We start from the raw sequence: 23,689 nt of genomic DNA on the forward strand, positions 1-23,689 counted from the left end.
AAGAGCTTTGGGAAGTTATGAAAGATACTACATAAATGCAAGTCTTTTTTTCTAACTGGAGAATTTGAAAATCATAATTGTAGCCTGGAAGTTGAAATTAGTGTAGAAACATCTAACACATTCATTTAGCATTCTTCTGTGTACAATTTTAGCATTAAGATGAGTATATGTGAATGAAAAAGAATCTGTTGTTGACTTTTGATCTTAACTACGATAATTGCAATATTAATGACTCATGCCAACAGTATCAACCAATGAATGGCCACTACTTTTGAAAACACCATGTGAAATCACTTTCTGAAACATTGGTAATAAGCACACTAATATATTCATAGGTAATTATTTTGCCCATTATTTAACAGGATGTACTAACCTATTGTTGTTGGGTTGCATTTTAATCGGTGTGCTTTTCCTTTTGCTTGAGAAAATAAATAAAGCAATGCAAAACAGCATAATAATTTAGGTCTATTTTGAGTCCTTGAAAATTGTAATGCTTAATGATGCATGACATTTTTTTCTACCATTGTTATTACTGTTCTGTTTCACCCTATGTTAGATTATACCAAGCTGATTATCGTAATATCCCCATTCACAATATTTATTTTGATAACCATACTGAAGTCTTATTTATTCATCATGGCACAGTTTGATGCCTGCCTTGATCTTAGAAATGTTCATCATATTCTACAGGCTCCATTATATTGTTTTATTTCTCTATAAATAGATTTCTGAGGCCAGGTGCCAGTGTAATGTTAACTTTTGTATATACTGTTTGTCTCATGTGAAATTCACACCATGTATTTTGTTCCTCTATTGTTTTGCAGAAATGATTGTATGGGGTTTCTGTTAGACAGCAAGAACCCTCTTTGATTTATTCCATCAATAATTTTGGAGGTTGCCATTTTAGCTAACCATAAGAATATTGAAACACAATAGGTGTGTAATGATCAGTGGGATTTGTTTGCAAACAATACAAAACATTTTTGATTTGTAGGTCTCGCCTATATGTGATGCCACAATATTTTCACAATGGGACATAATAGCTCCTCTGCTAATGATTTTTGGTGAAAGAAAAGTAAGAATAACTGTCAGAGGCCAAGGAAGTCATGCTATACCAAAGATAGACTGCATCCACCCAGCAGGACCCTCACAGTCATTATTTACAGGCTAAGACATACCCACATTCTGCAGATAGTCTGAATGAATTCAAAGCAGTGACAGTGCTGTGCTATCTTTTGCAAGGACACCTAATATCCCAGTGGCAGTAATTATCAGCAGTGCTCCCAACATCTGTTTCTACCTTCTTCCAGTTATAGTGCAATTATGTCAGATGGAAAGAGTGCCCTGGAGATTTTTTTTATTCATTCATGGGATGTGGGTGTTGCTGGCTAGGCCAGCATTTATTGCCCATCCCTAATTGCCCTTGAGAAGGTGGTAGTGAACTGCCTTCTTGAACTGCTGAAGTCCTTGGGGTGTAGGTGCACCTACAGTGCTGTTAGGAAGGGGGTTCTAGGATTTTGATCCAGCGACAGTGAAGGATATAGTTCCAAGTCGGGATGGTGTGCAGCTTGGAGGGGAAATTACAGGTAGTGGTGTTCCCATGCATCTGCTGCCCTTGTCCTTCTAGGTGGTAGAGGTCTTGGGTTTAGAAGGTGCTGCCAAAGGAGTGACAAAAACAGGTCATCATCCTTGCTGTCATCTCATATAAAAACAATCTCTTTGCTAAATGTTGAACAAGAGCTCATTTCTTGCCCAAGGGAAAGGTTTCCTGTCTCCACATTTATTTTGCTAGCCCCTGAATTTTGCCAGCCATTTTTGCGTACTTCAAAAGCCTTTGCAATTACTGGAATATACATGAAAATGATAGGAACTCTTTGTAAAGGCTACAACATAAAACATATGTAGCCACTTACAGGTTATTTATACATGATTTCCCTTTCTTCTGGTGAATTCCCAACTACAGGCCCAATATGAGCTGCAGACTTGCCCACATTTTGGCAACGAACTACAAAGTCAGGAGGGGCTGGCAGACTACTAGTAAGGCTGGTCTTCATATTGCATCACTTAACTGAAGCCCGACTGGAACCTGATTGAAAAGTTTACTCTGGTGCAGATAAATCAGGTTGTTTAGCTGTATAAGTGTGATTACATTTTTGTATGAACAGGGTAGCAACCAAATACCTGAAAGAGTTCACTTCTATTGGGGCAAATCTGCAGGGAAATTACAGAGATGTGCAAGATCTATAGAGTGGTAATATTGGGGGACTTTAATTACCCAAATATCAATTGGGATAATTCTAGAGTAAAGGGTAAGGAGGGGGAGGAATTTCTGAAATGTGTTCAGGAGAACGTCCTTGATCAGTATGTTCTCATCCCAACTAGAAAGGAGGCATTGCTGGATCTGGTGCTGGGAAATGAGGTGGGCCAAGTGGATCAAGGGGAGCACTTGGGTAAGAGTGATCATTGCATCATAAGGTTTAGACTAGTAATACAGAAAAGCATAGAATGAAATAAGGTAGAATGTCTAGACTGGAAGAGGGCTAATTTCAATGTGATGACAAAGGACCTAGCCAGGGCAAAATGGAAAGAAAGACTGATGAAAGAGCTGTATCAGAACAATGGGTTATTCTTTAAGGAAGAGATGCTTCAGGTACAGGCTAGATACATTTCAACAAGGGTGAGAGGTAAAGAAACCAAAAACAGGAGTCATTGGATGACGGGGGAGATCGAGATTATAATGAAACAAAAAAAGAGGGTGTATGATGCATATCGGGTGAATTCTTAAAGTAAGAACCAGGCCATATACAATAATTTGAGAGGAGAGGTGAAGAGGAAAATAAGACTGGCAAAAAGAAAATATGAGGTTAGAATGGCAGTCAACATGAAAGGGAACCCAAAAATCTTCTACCGCATGTAAGTTGTTAGCGAGTCGTAAAAGGAGTGTGGCCGATTAGGGACAAACAGGTGCTTAGAGGTGCAGGGCAAGGCTAATATACTTAATGAGTACTTTGTTTCAGTGTTCACTAAGGAACTGGAATCTAACAAAATATCAGGAAAAGCGGAGAGAGCAGTGACATTGGATAGGGTAAAAATTGAGAGCGGGGAGGTACTGAAAAGGCTGGTTATGCTTAGGGTAGATAAGTCACCTGGTCTGGGCAGCTTGCATCACAGGTTACCAAAGGAAGTGGGAATGGAGATAGTGGAAGGTCTCATCATAATCTATCAATCTTCTCTGGATAGGGGGAGGTGCCAGAGGATTGGAGAGAAGCAAGGATACAAGGACAGTCCTAACAACAACAGGCTAGTTAGTTTAACATCAGCGGTGGTAAGGTTTCAGAAACCATAATTAGGGAAGAAATCAACAGACACTTGAAGAGGTTCGAGTTAATTCAGGATAGCCAGCATGGATTAGTAAAAGGCAGATCAGTCTTGATGGATCTAATTGAATTTTTTGAGAAGATTGATGAAGGGAATGCGGTGGATGTTGTTTATATGGATTTTAAGAAAGTGTTTTATAAGGTACCACATAATAGGCTGGTTAACAAAATTGAGGTTCATGGATTAGGAGGATCAGTGTCCAATTGGATTTAAAAACTTGGCTGAAGAACAGAAAACAGCGAGTCGTAGTAAATGGTTCCTTTTCAGACTATAGGATGGTAGACTGTGGTGTTCCCCAAGGGTCAATGCTAGGACCACCGCTTTTTTGATATATATAAATGACTTGGATCTTGAAATACAGAGTAGAATCTCAAAATTTGCTGATGACACCAAATTTGGAGGTGTGGCAAACAGTGAGGATGATATGAACTGCCTGCAACAGGACATAGATATGTTGGCAGAATGGGCAGACAGGTGGCAGATGGAATTTAATACTGACAAGTGTGAGGTGATGCATTTTGGCAGAAGGAATAGGGAGAGGTAATATATACTTAATGACACAGTTCTAAAGAGTGTGCAGGGATAGAGGGACCTGGGGGTGCATGTGCATTGATCTTTGAAGGTAGCAGGAGATATTGAGAGATTGGTTGGTAAAGCATATGGGATCTTGGGCTTCATAAATAGGGGTATTGAGTACAAAAGCAGGGAAGTTATTCTGAACCTTTACAAGCTCTGGTTAGGCCCCAACTGAGGTATTGTGTCCAGTTCTGGTCACCGCACTTCAGGAAGGATGTGAGGATCCTTGAGAAGGTACAGAGGAGATTTACCAGAATGATTTCAAGGATGGGGGATTTTAGTTACAAAGTTAGGTTGGAAAAACTGGGTTTGTTCTCCTTAGAACATTGAGGGGAGATTTAGTAGAAATGTACAAGATTATGGCAGGCTTAGATAAGTTAGAGAAGGAAAAACTGGTCCCATTAATTAATGGTACAAGGACTAGGGGGCAAAGATTGAAGGTTTTGGGCAAGAGATGCAGGGGGAATATGAAAAATAACTTTTTTACACAGCAAGTGGTAATGACCTGGAACTCGCTGCCCACAAGGGTGGTGGAAACGGAGACAATCCATGACTTCAAGAGGAAGCTGGATTGTCACTTGAAGGAAATATACTTGCAGGGCTATGGGGATCATGCGGGGCAGTGGAACTGACTGGATAGCTCCATGGAGAGCTGACATGGACTCGATGGGCCAAATGGCCTCCTTCTCTGTCATAAATGACTTTATGACTGTAATGTGTATTGACATACCCCTCTGGTGTGGTTACCTCAGGAGGATTAATTGCTTACCTTCAAAATGCTCTATTACTACAACACTAAGGTGGTAATAAGAGAAATTGAAGCTACTTAACAAAAAAAAGAGATGGATGTTATAGTTTGAAAAATAATCCATCAGAAAGCTGTCATAATCTGTGAATGTGCCTGTCATCCCAGAGTTTTAGGCCATACTGATATTTGCATGCCTGGAAGTAGGTGATGCATGAGAAAATAATTTAACATACCAAATTTAATTTGTTTATATGTTGTTCATGCAACTGAATGTTGCTTCATATTCCCATTTTAATTGATAACAGAATGATATCAAATATAAGAAAAGCATAGAATAGAATAAAAATCTAGTATTTCAGAGTGAAGCAAAGTCCTTGTATTAACAGTTTCCCCTTCACCGAAACATGTGTAAAGCATCCAGTTTAATTTGCCTCACATTGCTCCAAAAACTGATAAAATTGAACAGTATTTATTTAACCTGCTAAGTTGCTGTATTGTAGTTTATCTTGACACACTACTAATAATATGTATTACTAGCATTTTAGTCTGGTGAGCCACAATTGGCATTTAATGGAATCCTGCAGACAGCAGCACACTAAATGGATTTATGCCCTGTTACATAAATTCTTTATAAGATGCTGAGAATAATTTGTAACACAGCATGTTTGGCCTGCTTAAACTAATCAGAAAGAGTCTGAAATAATGCGGATGGATACATAATCAATTTCAATATTCTATTCATGCTGGAAAGTAATAATAGTAAATATTATTTTGGCACATTGGGTAGTATCAGACAATCTAGCCAAGGATCAGTATAAATGAATCCAACAATAATTTCAAATTATGTGGAGATCTAAGCTTTGATTTTAACTTGGAGCACGGATTGTGGAGTGGGGCAGTGGGACAGGGAGAATGGGGAAAGGCAGACGACAAGCCTTCATGACATTGTCAGTGGCAGGGCCTGGGCCATTTTAAGTAAAGGGCACATTATCATTTGAAGAATGGGCCACCCTTCCAATTGCCTGCTGAATCAGGTCACTCATCGAAGTGAGCCATGCAATTTTCCACTTCTTAAAGAGAAATGTTATCCCTTGCAACTCTGGAGGACTTGTTGGCTGTAATGAATCAAAGGGCTGTCCCCCACTTTTCTAATGCCTCCCTGAAGGTTCTAGTGGAGGAAGTGAGGACCAGGAGGGTGGGACCCTTCCCTAGCACCAGCAGGAGCATCTCCAAGACCATTGTCAGACAGGCCTGAACAGAGGTGATTGTTGATTCACTGCCAGCAACAGCATCCCCTGGACCTAGGTTCAATGTTGAAAATAATAATGTCCTCCCAAGAGCAAGAAGGGTAAGTAAACTCTTCATCTCTCCACCTCTCTCAACTGCACCTTGCAACACTCCTCTCACTCTTCAACAAAAACGACAACAACTTGCATCTATATAGCACCTTTAACATAGTAAGATGTCCCAAGGCAGTTCACAGGAGCAATCATCAAACAACATTTGGCACAGAGTCACATAGGAGATAATAGGACAGGTTACCAAAAGCTTGGCCAAAGAGGTAACTTTTAAGATGCAGCTTAAAGGAGGAGAGAGAGGTAGAGAGGCAGAGAGGCTTAGGGAGGAAATTTCAGATCTTAGGGCCTAGAAGGCTGAAGGCACAGCCACCAATGGTGGAGTGATTAAAATCAGGAATGGTCAAGAGGCCAGAATTGGAGGAACCCAGATATCTTGGAGACTTGTAGGGCTAGAAGAGGTTCCAGAGTGGGGAGAGAAATTTGAAAACAATGATAAACATTTTAAAATTGAGGCATTGCTGGACCAGGAGCCAATCTAGGTCAGCGGGCACATGATTTTTGGGTGAACAGGACTTGGTACAAGTTATAACACAGACTGTCGAGTTTTGGATGGGCTCAAGTTTATGTAGGATGGAAGATGGGAGGCCAGGCAAGACAGCATTGGAATAGTCAAGTCACGAGGCAACAAAGGCATGGATGATGGTTTCAGCAACAGATGAACTGAGGCAGGTGTGGAGCAGGTTATATTGCCGAGGTGGAAATAGGTGGTCTTGGAGATGGAGCAAATACACGGTCAGAAGCTCATTTCATGGTCAGATAGGGAGCCAAGGTTGCGAACAAACTGGTTCAGCCTCCAGCATGGCCAATGAAAGGGATGGAACTACCATCACATCACTTCCATCACATCCTTCAATATACAATAACAAGGCTACTCTAAAACACCTCTCTTGTTCATTCAAAATACACGACACATTAGCACTATTCGCTTCTCATATACAACCACTTACCCAATCATCAACTACCTCTGCCATTCCTTCCTCACTTCACATCACAAACACTTTCCTTTGCGTCCATCACGTTCCCATCCTCACTCCATCCTGCTCCTGCTACACCTCTCACCACATTCATTATGTGCAGAAGCCCCAAAATACATACACTAGCTCTCACCCTCCTTTTTGCAGGACAAGAACATACATAATGCCAGGGAGGGGAATAAGGCGAGTGGAGAAGGCCACAACATCATCCTCCTCACATCGGCAAAACATGAGGCCCTCAGCATCATTAGCCTAGAAAAGGTCATGAGCATTGGCGAAGAAGAGGTTGGTGGCCAACCCAAGCAGGGTGGCTGCATGTTTTTTCTGTTGTAGAACAACTTTACCAAGAGATTACTTTAAGTACAGACCACTTTAAGAGCTGTAAGTGAAAATCATCAGCGGAATTGATGTCGTGGAACACATGACCAGGCAGTTGTGGGTGGAGCCCGGCAGAGTGAGAGGTGTTCAAATCTAGCTCATGCAGTACCTATATGTTCCAGTTCAGTTATAATAAAACCCACATTTATTTTGGATATTACTTGTAGTCCTGTGAGCCTGATAACAGATCACACACCAAAAGGGACAAGTAATAGTACAGATTTCTATCCCTTCATTCAACTCAGCACAGATGCAGCAAGGTGAGCAAGTTCATTCTTAATTCTCAACACAATATCCTGCTCATGTGCAGCTTCTCTCTCCCATTCGAACACTTCTCCCTTTTCTTTTTTTTTTGCTCGGGCCTTCTCAACACGAAGGCTGGAATTTTATCTGTTCGAAAAGGACGATGATGGAGGTGGGCAGGGGCCGTAAAACAGCGTGAGATGATGTCAGGTCAGCCCCCCAATGTCATTACGCCAGAACGCAATTTTACCAAGGGTGGTCGGCGAATCGGGACTCCACTCGCCATTTGCGAACAAGCAATTTACGTCCAACTAATATAGTTGAGGAGGAAATTGTCACCGATTTTAGCAGCCACGCATGGGCCACACTGCTGGTTTTCGTCAGAGCCTCGGCAGCAGTTAAAGGGCGGCAATGAGGCAGCAGCTATAGCGGTTGGCTGCTTCAGCAGATGTTCACTGAGGCCTTTTGACAGATTAGACACAGGAGGAGAAGGGCAAATATTTGTGTTGGCTTATGACCTCCTTGAACAGTTAGTCCTCTTGGGAGAGGCCTCATTGGAGAGGGGTCGAACAGAGGGGGAAGGACTGGGTGGCCTTTCTGCCATAATGGGAGGGGTTTCCCCCTTAAAGTAGCATTATCCAGGTGGCATGGGGATCGTGCAATCTGGAGGAGATTCCTCCACCGAGGAAGAGAACCTGATGAGGGAGGGAGGGAGGGAGGGGCGGCTAAACGGAGATGGACATCAGCGACCTGCTGACTACCTGCAGGGGAGCTTCAGAATGGGGAAATGGCAGAAGGTCACAGGAGGGACTGGGCACAGACACTGGTCTGGAGACAAGGGTACCCAGTGTCCAGGGTGTACAGACAACAGATGAGCTACCTATAGATGTCAGAATGGCAGTGTTGCCAAAGACTACGCCTGTCCCGAGAGAACGTAATTGATCTGTGCGCCATGCTGATGCCGGAGGTGAGCTCCACTTTGCACTGAAGGGCTTGTGATCCCTGAATTTCTATGCCTCAGACTCATTCCAGGCGCCCACTGGAGACATGGGCAGTATCTCCCAATCAGCCGCTCACCACAGGTAATGACAGATGCTCTCTTCTGGAGGGCCAACCAGTACATCAAATTCAGAACTGATACAGACAGTCAGGCCAAGGAAGCCAGAGGCTTTGTCACCATGGATGGATTCTCCCAGTTGCAAGTTCTCATTGACTGCTCGTATGTGGCCATCAAGGCTACCGCAGACCAGCCAGGGGCCTTCATCAAGTGGAAGGGATTTCACTACCTCAACGTCCAAATCGTCCGTAACCACCTCCAGCAGGATGTGCAGGTGTGTGCTCGTTACCCTAGGATCAGTCACAATGCTTACATTCTCCGACACTCTCATGTGCCGCAGCATTTCAGTCCCCACCCCTCCGCCCCCGCATGCCTTCAAGGATGGATACTTGCCAACAAGGGTTACCAACTGAAGAGATGGCTTATGAAACCAATAAGGGACTGAGGCAGAGGAACGCTATAACGTGAGCCATACTACCAACAGAGCCACCACCGAGCAGAAAAGTTGTAATTCAGGAAGCCGAAGAGGAGACACAGCATGCTGGCAGGCATGAGGGGCCGCTTGGAAGGAGTCAAGATCTATGCACAAGGGAGGCTCAGGATGCACTGATCCTCAGTCATTTCTCCTGATCCTTACCACTTCAGCCATCCAGACAATAACAATTCAAACTCCAAGCACACAAAAGCCACTCACCTCTGCTGGAAGCCCAGACCCCCTTGTCCACCGGCACCTACTGCTTCTGCCATGTGAAGATGATGAGAACACACCCATGGTCAACCCCAGCCAACCACTGGGTCGACACTTACCCCCCTTGCATTTCTGGATGGCCACCATCACTGCATTGGGACAGTTATAAGCAACATTTACCATTTATTACATTGACATTTGCACATTACCATAATGCAAACTACCATCCATGAAACCCAAGTACATCTAAAGTGTTTTCTTAAATCTCTTACATGTGTTCCTACGTGCTCCCCCTTTGTTGCCAGCTGAAGTGGAGGCAGGCGGCTGCCCTTGCTGCCCCATGGCCTGGGACGGCCTTGGCCCCTGTCGTCTGGCTGCCTGAGGTCTGGAGGGCCCGTTAAGGGACTCCTGCACAGGTGCCAGAGCCTCCTCTGTCATCGCAGATACCTTAGGCACTGATGTCACTGGCAGAGGGGCTGAGGAGCCGATGTCCACATCAGGAGTGTCCTGTGAGGAGTCCCCAGATGCAGAAGGCAGCCACTCCTTCTCCCTCACAAGGCACACTTGTACCTCCCTGCTGACCTGAGAAGGACGAGAACCTGGTGGAGACTCCAGGTATCTTGTCCCTCTCTTGCGTTGCCACTGCTGGATACAGCTCAGGGACAAGGTGATGCTACGCAGGTCTGTGTGCATTGCTAGCAGGCATCGACTGGACTGCTGGATGTGGCTCTCCAGGAGAATAAACAATCTGTTGATGGAGGAGGCCACACGTACCGATGAGTTGGTGACCGCAGCACTCATGGCCTGGATGGACTCTACCACTGTCCGAGCCAAGGTACACATACTCTCTAGAATCACCACCAGATTTTCACGCACCTCATGCTGAACTTGGAGCATCTGCTGCCTTACCAACAACTCTAAAGGTACGTCATCAGCCTGGGACTCAGCATGGGCCTGGCCTCCCAGATTCCACCGAGTGTCAGAGGCCTCGGTAGTCACACACTCCGACAGCTGGTCCGGTGCGTGTGTGCTGCTTTCTCCAGCTTGTGACCCCGAATCAAATATCGTGCACATACCCACCGAGGTAACAGTATCTGAGCTGGTGGAGGGTGTGGGGCAAGGATGTGATGTTGCATTCTCTGAGGTCCCCTCCTCCTCCTCAGAGGTGGACCAATGTCCCTCAGAGATGGCACCTGTCTGCTCCTGCAGCTGACCTTTGTGAGAAAATAGAATGATTGGACCCACACAACCCTCCAGACAGGAGGCCACATAATTGGATGCAGCTCAAAGACACGTCTGTTACTTGGCAGACGTGACCATCCATCCACACGTACCCATTTGCTGGTCCCCTAAAGGAGACTGAAGATTGGCACTCACCCTGGCAGAGCGGAGAAAGTCATTGACCTGCATGCGGCACCGGATCCATGTTCTCTGGACCACCCCACAGCTGCTGACCCCCCAGATGCGAGCTCCATCCAGATTTGCTTGGTTTGGTGGGATAGTCTCCTCTTTCGGTCCCGAAGGAATACCACCTCCCACCATGCCTGAGCAGCCTGGAGGAGGACATGCAGGGAGTCATCCCTGAACCAGGGGGCCACTCAGATTCTTGCTTCTGTCACAGACTTTTCAGTTGGCTTTCTTGTCTGGTGTCAGACAGAAAGGGTTTCCTTGTGGTCACAGATAGATAAGGGGGTGGTCACAGATAGATGAGGGTGTAGTCACAGGCTGGTGAGGGGGTGATCACAGATAGATGAGGGTGTAGTCACAGGCTGGTGAGGGGGTGGTCACAGATAGATGAGAGTATAGTCACAGGCTGGTGAGGGGGTGATCACAGATAGATGAGGGGGTGGTCACTGATAAATGAGGGGGTGGTCATGGGCAGATGAGTGAATGTTCTTCAGCGACAGATTAGGGTTTCATCAGACTCCAGGCTTCCTCCTTGTGACATCTACTTACAGACATCGGATGCTGGCAGCCTTTTAAACATGCTGGCAGCATCTTCTTCCAGGTCACAAGCCACGGCCGCCACCCTACCTCCCGCCCCTGATGGATTCATTAGCACCCCCACTTGTGCGCAATTGCAATGGGAGCAGAGGTCGGAGCGGGTGGGCCTTCGCCACCTGCCTCCGCTTCCACTTCCACCTCAGCGACCCTGCCACTAAAAATAAAACTCTGTCCTAAAAGGCACCTGCAGAAGATGAGTCCTCAGAGGAGGACACTCCCTCTGAGGATGCATCATCAGGTACACCATCCCTTCCTGGTACCTGTTCAGAAATTGGCACTCTGCATGGGATAGAATGTGAGCTAGAGGGGTTTGCACATGGTGACACACCCAAGATCAATTGGCAGCTGCAGCTACCGCTGGTAGGGCAGCCCAGCGGAGAACTCACCAGAGGACAATGCCCTCTCCCAACATTGCTGAGAATGACAGAGATGAGGGCTTTGAGAGCCCAGCCATAAAAAGAAAATTGCTGGCCTCACAGCAGGAATCCATGCCAGCAACCCTTTTGATTTTTGTTGGAAGCTCAAATGACTGCCATGCAGACTGTGGGCTCCGCAATAGGTGGATTAGTGCATTAAATGTAAAGAAAATTTGAAGCCATCGGTAATATTCTGCTATCTTCTTTCCTGCAGATCAGTGGAAGTGATGAGTTCCAGCCTGAAGGGAGTGGCTGGAGCGCGATGGGAGCAGTATATGCTGGCCTCTCTCAAAATATTAGCACGTTTGCACATTCACCACCACTTCCTCCCATCCGATACACACCATGGTTCCAGGAAGTCACCTGGGCCACAGCCAAGTTGCAGCAGCCTGTGGCTGGGCCCTCAAAGGCTTGAGTATTCAGCAGTCACCTGCCAAGAACATCTCAAGGGTCCTTGCATGAGAAACAGCACCCTTCTACCAGCTCTACTCATGAACTAGGAACGGTAGACTTAGGAAACTTTCTTGAAAGAAAAGTACAATGGATTAATCACTTGGGTGATGAATGAATGGAAGCCATTTATGATAATACAAAAGTAAACTACTGCAGATGCTGGAAATCCAGTTCTGATGAAAGGTTACACAGAAATAAAACATTAATTCTGTTTTTCTCTCCACAGATGTTGCCTGACCTGCTGAGTATTTTCAGCATTTTCTGTTTTTGTGTCAGCCATTTATGATGTTTGGCATTAAACGGATCACCTCTATCACATTTAGCACTTTGGTCTGCCACGTGGTTTCATTGCAGCTTGTGAGGCTGCATTCTGAATGGTCTGAGTGGTTCTGGCTAAGTTCTCAGAGCAGGAACGGAGACAGACAATGCAACAGAGATAGAAGTAGGCAGTCTTTTTGATATAAAGGAAATGAGCTTGGAAGCCCAGTTTGGGGTTGCAAAGAAGGCAAAGGTTGTGAACAATCTGGTTCAGCGTGAGACAGTGGCTGGGGAGTAGGACGAAATCGGTGCAACTCAATGTGGCCCAACATACTTAACTAAATAGGACAAAGAGCTCTGAACCTAACCGTGAGCTGGATATGTTGAGCAAAGCAATTTTCATTCAACACAGTTCAGATCAACATATTGTAGAATGAACACAATTCACACATCCACAAGTGGGCAGAAATCCTGACAGCATGTTTTCAGTGATAATAGGAATTCAGCATGATTTATCAGCACGAATTGCACCCGCTGAAGAGTGTGACAAGGACATGCCAATTTTTGCATGTATTGCTACTTTCCCATTGGCTGCAGCATTAACTATCTCCTTGCTGATTTCCAACCATGCTCTCCTAAGTAACTGGTAAACCACAGGAACTTACTATTCTGAATTCCTCTTGTTTAGGGGAAAGTAGAGTTCAAAGTCTGTGATATTGCCTAAGGGTAAGGAGACCAAAACTGCACAAGGTAATTCAGATGTTATCTAACCAAGGCCCTGTACAGTTGCAACAAAACTTCCCTGCTTTTATAATTCAATTTCCCTTGCAATAAACAACAACATTCTATTTGCCTTCCTAATCACTTGCTGTACCTGCATACTAACCTTTTGTGATTCATGTACCAGGACACCCAAATCCCTCTGTACTGCAGAGTTCTGCAGTCTCTCTCTATTGAAGTAATAGTTTGCTTTTCTATTCTTCCTGCCAATGTGGACAAGTTCACATTTTCCCACATTATACTTCATCTGCCAAATTTTTGCCCGCTCACTTAACCTATCTATATCCCTCTGCAGACTCTTTATGTCCCCTTGACAACTTACCTTCCTACCTATCTTTCAGTCAGCAGCAAATATAGCTACCATACATTTGGTTTGTTCATCCAAGTCTTTGATATAGATTGTAAATAGTTGAGGCCCCAGCACTGATCTCTGTGGCATTCCACTCGTCACTATCTGCCAATCCAAAAATGACCCATTTATCCCTACTCTCTGCTTCCTGTTAGCTAACCAATCCTCTATCCATGCTAATATATTACTTCCTGTACCATGAACTCTTATTTTGTGTAGTAACCTTTGATGTGGCACCTTATCGAATGCCTTTTGGAAATCCAAATACACCCCATCTACAGGTTCCCCTTTATCTATGATGCTTGTTACTTCCTCAAAGAATGCTAATAAATTAGCCAAACACGATTTCCCTTTCATAAAATCATGTTGACTCTGCCTGATCGCATTATGCTTTTGTAAATGTCCTGCTATAACCTCCTTAATAATAGATTCTAGCATTTTCCCTGTGACTGATGTGAGGCTAACTGGCCCATAGTTTCCTGCTTTCTGACTGAGCAACCTTTGCACGTATTGACATAATGATGTAAATTCTGAATTAAGCTCCTGCCACTAAATGAGAACTTATTCTTTTCCCCTTTATATCTAAATGTTAGGCTTTCTCATTATGTGGTATGTGCTCTAATACATCATTACGTCATCAAATCGACATCAATGATGACAGAATGAGAATCCAGTTCACAAGGATTAAATGGGATAGGTAACCGCTCAGTTTCTTCAATGTTACTGGACCCTGGATCAAGCCAGGCTTATTGACTAGATATAAACATGCTTCATGTTGCTTGTTTCAATATGTCATCATCTGGAACAGATTGATAAATTTGCAATGACCATTTATGAGAGATTATACAAACTTTGTGTACAAAGCAATTTGCTATAATTTTGATAAAAAGTTACAATTGTTTGACTTAATAATATTAAAGAAAGAAAGGACTTGTATTTATGCAGCACCTTTTGCAACCTTTGGATGTTCTAAAGCACTTTGCAGCCAATGAAATACCCTTTGATGTATGGTCACATTTGTAATGCAGGGAATGCATCAGTCAAGGTCTCACAGACAGCAAAGAGATGAACAACCAAATAATCTGTTTCGGAGATGATTGCTGAGGGCTACATATTAGTGAATGTTGTGGGACCATGTTAAGAGGACCACCTTAAGAGGACCACCTTAAGAGGCTGTAAGTGAAACTCACCAGAGGAAGTGTTGTCATGGCACCATGACCAGGGAGTTTTGGATGTAGCCCTTCTGCGTAACATGTGTGATGGTGAGGCTAGTGTAGTAGCTGATGTTATAGTTAAGTGATGAGGGGTCAAAGGGCTTCCCTCTTTTCCCTCTCCTTGTTTGACTACAACAGGTTTAATTCTTTCTTAAAGTGGATGTACTATCCAATTCAGTAGGTGTGTGGTTACTTAATTGCTATGATCATAACAACAACCAAATGGAAAGGTTTTCTTGAGTTTAACAAGGAAGAGGTTAACTTTATTGTATCTAAACTGAACTAATAAAAATAATAAACTACGCGCCAACTAGAAGTTTACACACATACAGATAGGTTACAGAGTAGGCAAAGGTAATTCGATTAAGTTAGAGTCCATAGAAAAAAGGGGTATACAGTCTGTTGAGTTTGGTGATTCAGCTGGCTTCTAGCTGAATTTGATGGTCCTGAGGCTTTTAGTTTGAAGAGGTAGATGACTAGTTCGGTGGGTCACTTAGAGACAGTGATGCAGATGATTTCCTCCAACAGGGTTTCTGATTGCAACCAGAGTATGCAAAAGTGGTCAGTCAACAGGCAGGATTTGAAAGCTTTCAAACTGGAATGGGGAGAGAGAGAGACCCTCCCCCAACCCCCCACTTGGGTCTGCATGTGTCACAGTACAGAAGCTTCTCCTTTCTGCAGCAGAGAAACATAATCTTAAGACCACAGATGAGGAGGAGCTTGTCACATGGCAGTCACTCAGTGATTCAAACATAGTAGTTAGCAGAATTTCTTCTTGCTAAAAGAAAAAGAACAAACAGTTCCCTTAAACTTCCTGGGTCTTGGTTCTTGCTGGGGAATGAGCAGACATGTTATCTCCATCATCACAGGCCTTGCAATGTAGAATACAGTGTTGCAAATTATGTGACCATCTTAAGCTGCTAGCAAAGTCATCTTCTATCTGTTCTTTTTTAAATGTCTTTGAAAAAAATGTGTATGTGTGTTTTCTAGTTACATTACAATAAAAATCCACATATCATTTAAATAATACTAGGAGTCCTGTGAATATTACAATAGTTCACATACCAAAGGCCAGAGTAATAAATAATATTACATGGTGGAAACATTTGTGATTTATTTTTCTGAAGACTACCAAATATTACATCGTGGCAATGTTTGATTTTCTTTCTGAAGAACCCACCAAGAGAGATCAAGGATCAGCAGTTGTCAGGAGACCTCAGAACAATGCAGCAAGCCAGGACTACTGACAGGACCTCAGGAGGTGTTGAAACTCAATGAGTGCAGTAGGCAATTTGCCAGGGGATCAGAGCTTTCAACTAATCTGGCAGTGGGTTGAAAAATTTAAAAAGACATGGTACAGCCATTACTGCTTTAGTTTTCCTTTTTTTTTGCTTTGTGGGCAGGGCCTAAGCTGAAAAGAGCAGGAAGAGCTCAACAGTGCTACTGGAGGTCCAGGATAAAGTACAAGGCTGGTTGTGGCAGCGGCTGCTACTGCAAGCTGCAGTGCTGTCCATAGAGAAAAAAAACTGCTCCCTCAATTAAAAAGAAACTCACAATTTAAAAAAAAACAGCCTGTGTAAATAAAAGTAACAGCCATTTCACTCTTAAAAGGGGCTGGCCTGCAAAAATGAACCTGTCTAAAAAAGGAAACTGAAAGCTGTTCCTGTGAAACAGAAAACCTGTAATGCAGAGAGCCTTTAAAAAGTCCAATATTTACTAAAAAAAAAAGCAGGATCATGCAGAAAATGGCTTTCAGGTATCCAATTATGGATTGAATAGTGTCAGGCATAGCATCTGAATTTAAACTGTTTCAACAATGAATGGAACTGTGTTTCCTGGTTCAAAAAATGAGAGAACCAGAGAAACAAGTTAAAAAATCAAGATCACATTGGGCAATGAGGACCTGCAAAGGATCAATACAGCAGGGTTGTCAGCTGAGAATCAGAAGGATCCTAGCAAGCTATGGACATTCCTGGAGGAGAAACTCAAGGTAAAGTTCAATTTCCGAGTACACGGGCTTGAGCTTATGACCTACCGGCAAAGGCAAGATGAATCCATTGACCAACTCTAGAATGCGACTTTGCACCATAGATTCTCATTCTTTAGATACATGTCCTTCTGTGTATGGATGGGCAGAATATTTGCACTTACTCAAGTGTCGATTTTCATTCTGAGCTTATTCATTTGCAATGATCGGGATGATATGTCCACAGAAGAGTGGAAGCATAAACTAAGAGTAAGAATTGACATTGAAGCCAGTGCAAATATTCTGCCCATCCACCACGGCTAGGCTGACTGCCTACAATGGTTCTCCAATCAAGTGCATTGGAATGATGCAAATGGGAGCTGCAAATGGCTACCACAAATGTTTTATATTGTAGGCACAACTGGACCAGCTGTCACAGGATTTTAAATATACTGAGGTCTACAAATCATCACAATACGTGAAGTAAGTAACGCACTGAAGATGGTAAAAAATATCCTGGTCGAATATATTGGGTTGGTCCATATAAAGGACAAAATAAAGGCTGGGAGTCTTGACACAAACAGGGGATACAACCAGGGGTCGCTCCTCAGGCTTCAGATCATTGCAGCCAGTACCCAGAGGCCAGAGGAATTGCTGGCGATTGGTGATATTGCCAGTCATCATTGTTCTAAGCATTCCAAACAAGGGATGATGACAGGCAAGCAGGGCCAGAATTGGCTCCATTGCAAATAGACAGAAGGTCAGAATCATCACTCATGCAACAGGAACTTGGTATCCCACAGAGCTTGAGAGGATATGCGACCAGCCCAGATTGTACGAGGTCCAGACACCCAATGCTACAATTCTCAGATGGAACCCAAGGCAACTCAGAGAGCTGTACGTCAACATTACATGTGACAACCCAGTGACATTGCAGACATGTTCGAAGACAAAGTCTGAAGATGAATATACAGAGGCTGTGGGCACAGAGGAAGATCATGCCAAGCAGAGTTCCGAGTCACCAGGGTCTCAGAGGAGTCGCCAAGATGAGCTCAGTCCTGGGAAGATGTTTAAGATAACAAGATAACAAGATTGGGATGAATAAGCAAACCTCCTCTACATTTTGGAGACAGTTAAACTTGCTTACTTATAAATTACATTTTCTTTTAACCATGTATAGTAAGAATCACAACCTCATTGTATATTGTACATATGTTTATATCCTTGAAAAAAAGGGGGAGGTTGTGGGACCACCTTAAGAGGACCACATTAAGAGGCTGTGAAGATCAGCAGAGCAGTGATGTCATTTCACACATGAGCAGGGAGTTGTGGGTGTAGCCCAACAGAGTAAGATGTGTGTTGGTGTGGCTGATGTAGTAACTGTGTTCCAGTTACGTTATAATAAAAACCCACATATTCTTTTGATATTACTTGGAGTCCTGTTCATCTTACAATAGTTCACATACCAAAGGAACAAGTAATATTACAGTGAACACTCCCTGCTCATCTTTGAATGGTGCCATTTTACTTTTCTTTTATTCATTCACAGGATGTGGGCATCACTGGAAAAGTCGGTATTTATTGTTCATCCCTAATTGTTGGTGAGAAGATGGTAGTGAGCCACCTTCTTGAACTGCTGCAGCCCCTGTGGTGAAGGTACAGCCTCAATGCTGTTAGCTAGGGAGTTCCAGGATTATAACACAGTGACAATGAAGGAACAATTATATATTTCCAAGCCAGGCAGTTTCTTGATTGTTGTTGTTGGAGCTGCACCCATCCAGACAAATGGAGAGTATTCCATCACACTTCTAACTTGTGGCCTGTAGGTGGTGGAAAGGCTTTGGGGAGTTAGGAGGTGTGTCACTCTTTTATTCTTTCATGGGATGTGGGCATCACTTGCAAGGACAGCATTTCTTGCCCTTGACAGCTGAGTGGTTTGCTAGGCCATTTCAGAGGGAAGTTAAGAGTCAACCACATTGCTGTGAGACTGGAGTCACATGTAGACCAGACCAGGTAAGAACAGCAGATTTCTTTCCCTAAAGGATGACCAGATGGGTTTTTACACCAATCAATGATAGTTTCATGGCAGCATTACTGAGACTAGTTTTCAATTCCAAATTTTTATTAATTAATTGAATTTATGTTCCACCTGCTGCCATGGTGGGAGTTAAATCCATGTCCCCAGGGCATTAGCCTGAGCCTCTGAATTACTAGTTCAGTGACATTGCCACTACACCACCGTCCCCCCACTCTCTGCAGAATACCCAGCCTCTGAACTGTTTTTGTAGCCACAGTATTTAAGTGGCTGGTCCAGTTAAGTTTCTGGTCAATGGTGACTCCCAGGATATTGACAGTGGGGGATTCAATAACGGTAATGCCATTTTTTTTACTGAAGTTGCTATTTACTGAACCCCCATCAAAAAGCACGGCCCCACTTGCTTTCTCACTTACCAGTTGGTCACATTGTTACTCACAGTATTGCTTATGTACTTTGAAATAACAAAACTGAAATGTTTTCTCTTGCTCATGTAATTACAAGCTGCAATGAGTATCAGCATTAGCTCACTGATAGCAGTTTCTCCTCTTAATCAGGAAGTCATGGGTTCAAGGCCTACTCTAGGTTGTGAGTTTGATAATCTAGACGTTTTTGCAGTGCTGAGGGAGTGTTGCATTGTTCAATGATACTATCTCTTGGATAGAAAATTAAGCCAAAGCTCCATTTGCCAGTTCAGTTTGATATTAAAGACCCCATGAAACTGGAGAAGAACAGTGTGTTCTCCTGGTGACCCATGCAAATATTTATCCCTCAGTCACCAAAATTGGCCATTTATCTCATTCTTGTTTGTTGGATCTCACTGTGCGCAAATTTACTGCCATATTTGCCTCATGACAACAATGACTGCACATTAAAATAATCAATTTAAATTGAGCTGATGAGTTCCCACCCCAAACAGGTGGCTTGGGGCAACTTGACAGTTCTGGGCTGGTGCTGTATCGGGCAGTCCAGAGTCTGCCCCTCTGGCAACAAGGAAGTCATTCGGGTTGGGGGGAGCAGGTCGGGAGCATTTCAGGAATGTGGAAAGAGGGTGGGGAAGTCCAGGGTAGAAGTGGACCAAAATCAGGGGACAACCTAGTTGCCCTATTGCCATTCAACATCTGCCTAATACAATTTTCAGGTGGGCCAGTGAATGGGTGAGCATCAAAACTGCCCATTTTGGGTGACAGGCTAATTAAGTGAGCAAATCAAGGTCCTACATTGGTTGCACACCCTGTTGGCAATTTTCAGGTCTAAATGAGCAGCTTAGAAGTGGTCCTTAAAGAAAAGGCCAAGGTATTTTGGGGGGGGGAGAATTCTTGTGACACCTGGAGAAGCGGAAGTCCCACCCCAAAGAGACCAGTTGGAACATTTGAAGAAAGCTAACATAACTGGGGTAAACTGACAGAACTGTCCCCATTAGTGGTTTTAGATTGAAGTCAGTGGACAGTAAAATTGAAATAAAATCAGAAAGAACTCTTCTGATGAAAGGTCACAAACCTTAAACGTTAACTCTGCTTCTCTCTCTACAGACGCTGCCAGACCTGCTGTGTATTTCCAGCACTTTCTGTTTTTATTTCAGGTTTCCAGAATCTGCAGTAGTTTGTTTTTAATGACAGTAAAATTGAACAGTGTGTTCAACATGCTCTCTTCAATTTTCTACAGGGTGGGTTAGGTTAAAACTATTTCCAGAGAATCAGGCCATGGACCTCAACTGAATTTTCTGGATCAGGGCTCCTTAAAAATACTGGGCGGCTCCCAGTATTATAACTGTCACATAGAGGAAAACTGCCACTGCCAGGGAGTGAAATGTGGGGCTGAATTTAGTCAATCCATCGTGGGTCCCAGCAAAGAGCCTCTGGTGTTGACAGCACAGGGCATGCTGGAATTGCAGAGAGAGGTAAGGCAACATCTAGCAGAGATTCCGGAGGCAATGTGCAGCCTTGAGTGGATGATGGAGGAGTCCATCCATGCCATGAGTGCTGCCATGTCTCAGGCATGTGAGTGCTGGGCTTCCTCCATCGAGAGGTTGGCGACCCTCATGGAGAGCCAGATCCCACAAATGCATGCAAACCTGCACACCATCGCCTGGGTCATGAGCTCAATGCATCAGTGGCAAGGCAGAGAAGGATGAGGTACCTGGAGTCTTCTCCAGCTCCTCGTCCTTCTCTAGTGAACAGGAAGGTTCAAGTGAGCCTTGAAAGGGAGAAGGAGAGGCTGACCTCCACAGCTGGGGGCTCCCAGCTCCTCAGTCCCTCCTCCAGTGAGCCCAGCTCCAGCAGCCCTGACCCCTGTGCAGAATCCTGCACCAGTGCAGGAAACTCTCAGATATCCGGCGTCCTCCAGTCCTGAGGTAGCTAGAGGATGGCCGCCAACGTCATCACAGGCCACGGGGCAGCCTGATCAGCAACCTGCCCTTTGGCCAGCTGTTAACGCAGGGGTCACACCTCATAGGAGCAGTCAAAAATGTATAAAGAAAACCACCAAGAAACACTTGGGCTTTCACAGGTGTTTTACTTTTGATATCTGTTTCATCATATAAAATAAAATGAAATTAACTTTCATTGTAGAAAAGTGATTATTCTATCATGCATTAGTTGTGAGCTGCTGACTTCACCCTTCCCCCTCAGTGGATGCTAATGTAGGTACAGCCCTCATTTGAATAGACTCTCCCATGGGCCATAACGTATGGTTCAGCCAGGCACTACGCACGGAAGGCAAATTAAAAGGAGGCGACAGACTGTATGCATTGAGGTGAGTCATTATTGTTTTCTCTGAGTGGTCATCATGGTGGCTGGAAGCAGGTAAGTATGAGATTGTCTCTTGCCTCCTTGACCTGTCGCTCAGTGCTGCTTGCTCATCTCCCTCCTCCATCAGACAAATACTAGTAGAGTATTGAAACATGTTTGAAGTAAACATGTTTGAACAGGAAAGAATTTTTTCTACAAAAGCATTTGCACTATTATACATAATACATAATAATCATAACATTGTTACTTGATTTATTGTATATCGTTGTCCTTTGCATTGCATTTTATTCTTATTTATGTAACCTCAGGAAGTTGGCTGCCACATTTCCCATATTGCATCAGTGACCACACTGCAAAAGTACTCCATTGCCTGTAAATTGTTTTGGGACATCTTGAGGTCATGAAAGTCTTTCTTTTATTTCTCACTAACAATGATATCTGTCAATTAATTTAGTAAAGGACAAAGTTCTGGTCAAATGGAAGAATTCAACTGACATTTTATTACAACAGTAGTATGTGTTAGTATGGTAATTTATTCCCATTCAGAGCAAATTGAGGCAGCAAAATATGGCTCCTTACTGTCCGTATTTTTGGTGCTACAAGTTTTGGCTCCAAAATGGCATCCACCGTGTGCACAAACACTTCTGATGTGAGCTGCGCTCAATGCCATTTTAGCGAGGGTGATAGCATGCATGCAGAGAGCATCGGCTGGAACTATGCAGAGTAGGTAGATTGTGACATCAATCAATGATTTGACACCAGCGCTGCCATTTTGAAGCTCAACACTTCAGCTAACGCCCTCTCTTAATCTCATTCAGCTGAACATGTGTTCAGTTGCAGGAAGGTCCCCTCCAACAGAGCTATTTAAAGGGATCATCAACTATTTATAGGTTAGTTGCTGATTGATTTCTACTGGCTCTTGCTACAATTTTAGAAGCGTTTGGTGAATACCAGAATTGTTTAAAGTTGCTAAGTCCGCACAGGGGTGGTGTTGAAGGACTTAGTCCTGACTTCAAGTATTCTGCACAAACCACTTGCTTCTAGACATTTGGTGCCGTAATAAGCATTCCCCTTGAACTACAGCAAGACAGGGAGACTGAGCAGAGGTGTCACCAAGCAAGACAAGCTGCTTAAAAAGGGAGAAGGGGCAGAAAGGCTGTCAGCAGGAGGCCATATACACCCAGGACGTACAGAAAGCAATTCCCCTATGGGAATCTCAGCAATGAACAGTGTGTCAGCTATCTGCGCTTCAGTAAGGACATCCTCACTGAAATTTGACACCTGCTGCAACCACAACTGCAAGCTCAGAGCAGGAACTTTTATGCATCAGGCTCCTTCCAGACTGGACCAGGCAATGTTTTCAACATCTCCCAATTTCCCATCCACTATTGCATAAGGGAGGTCATTGAGACTCTGTATTCCAAGAGAGCTGACTACATTTCTTTCTCTCTTGCCAGAGAGCAGCAGGCAGAGTGAGCACACGGCTTTGCGAGGCTTGCAGGCCTTTTCATGCTACAGGGTATCATTAATTACACACATGTCACCTTGTGGCACCGTATGTCAACTCTGAGACGTACAGCAACCAAAAGGGATTTCATTCCTTCAGTGTCCAGCTGGTGTGTGACCATAGGCAGCGAATCATGCGGGTCAATGCCTGGTATCTGGACAGCAGACATGATGCCTTCAGTCTGTGACTGCATTTGAGACACTACAAAAAAACAGATGATGGCCACTGGGCAACAAGGGCTATCCTTTGACAACATAGGTCATGACTCCAGTGCTCAACCCACACACACGTATGCAACATGCATGCAATGAAAGCCATGTTGCCACATGAATTGTGATATGGCAGACATGGGATGCTGAAACAATACATCTGCTGCCTCGGCCACGGTGGAGGAGACCTGCAGTACTCGCAGAGTGGATTTCAAGATTTGTGGTGGTCTCCTGCATGCTGAACAATTTCGCCATCATGAGGGGCCAGCCTTACCATCAACTATACAGCAACCAGCAGCCGAGGAGAAAGAGGAAGGAAGGAGGCAAGCAACACAGCCACTTTCGGGC

This window comes from Heterodontus francisci, chromosome 1, assembly GCF_036365525.1.
Source record: "Heterodontus francisci isolate sHetFra1 chromosome 1, sHetFra1.hap1, whole genome shotgun sequence".
NCBI lineage: Eukaryota > Metazoa > Chordata > Chondrichthyes > Heterodontiformes > Heterodontidae > Heterodontus > Heterodontus francisci.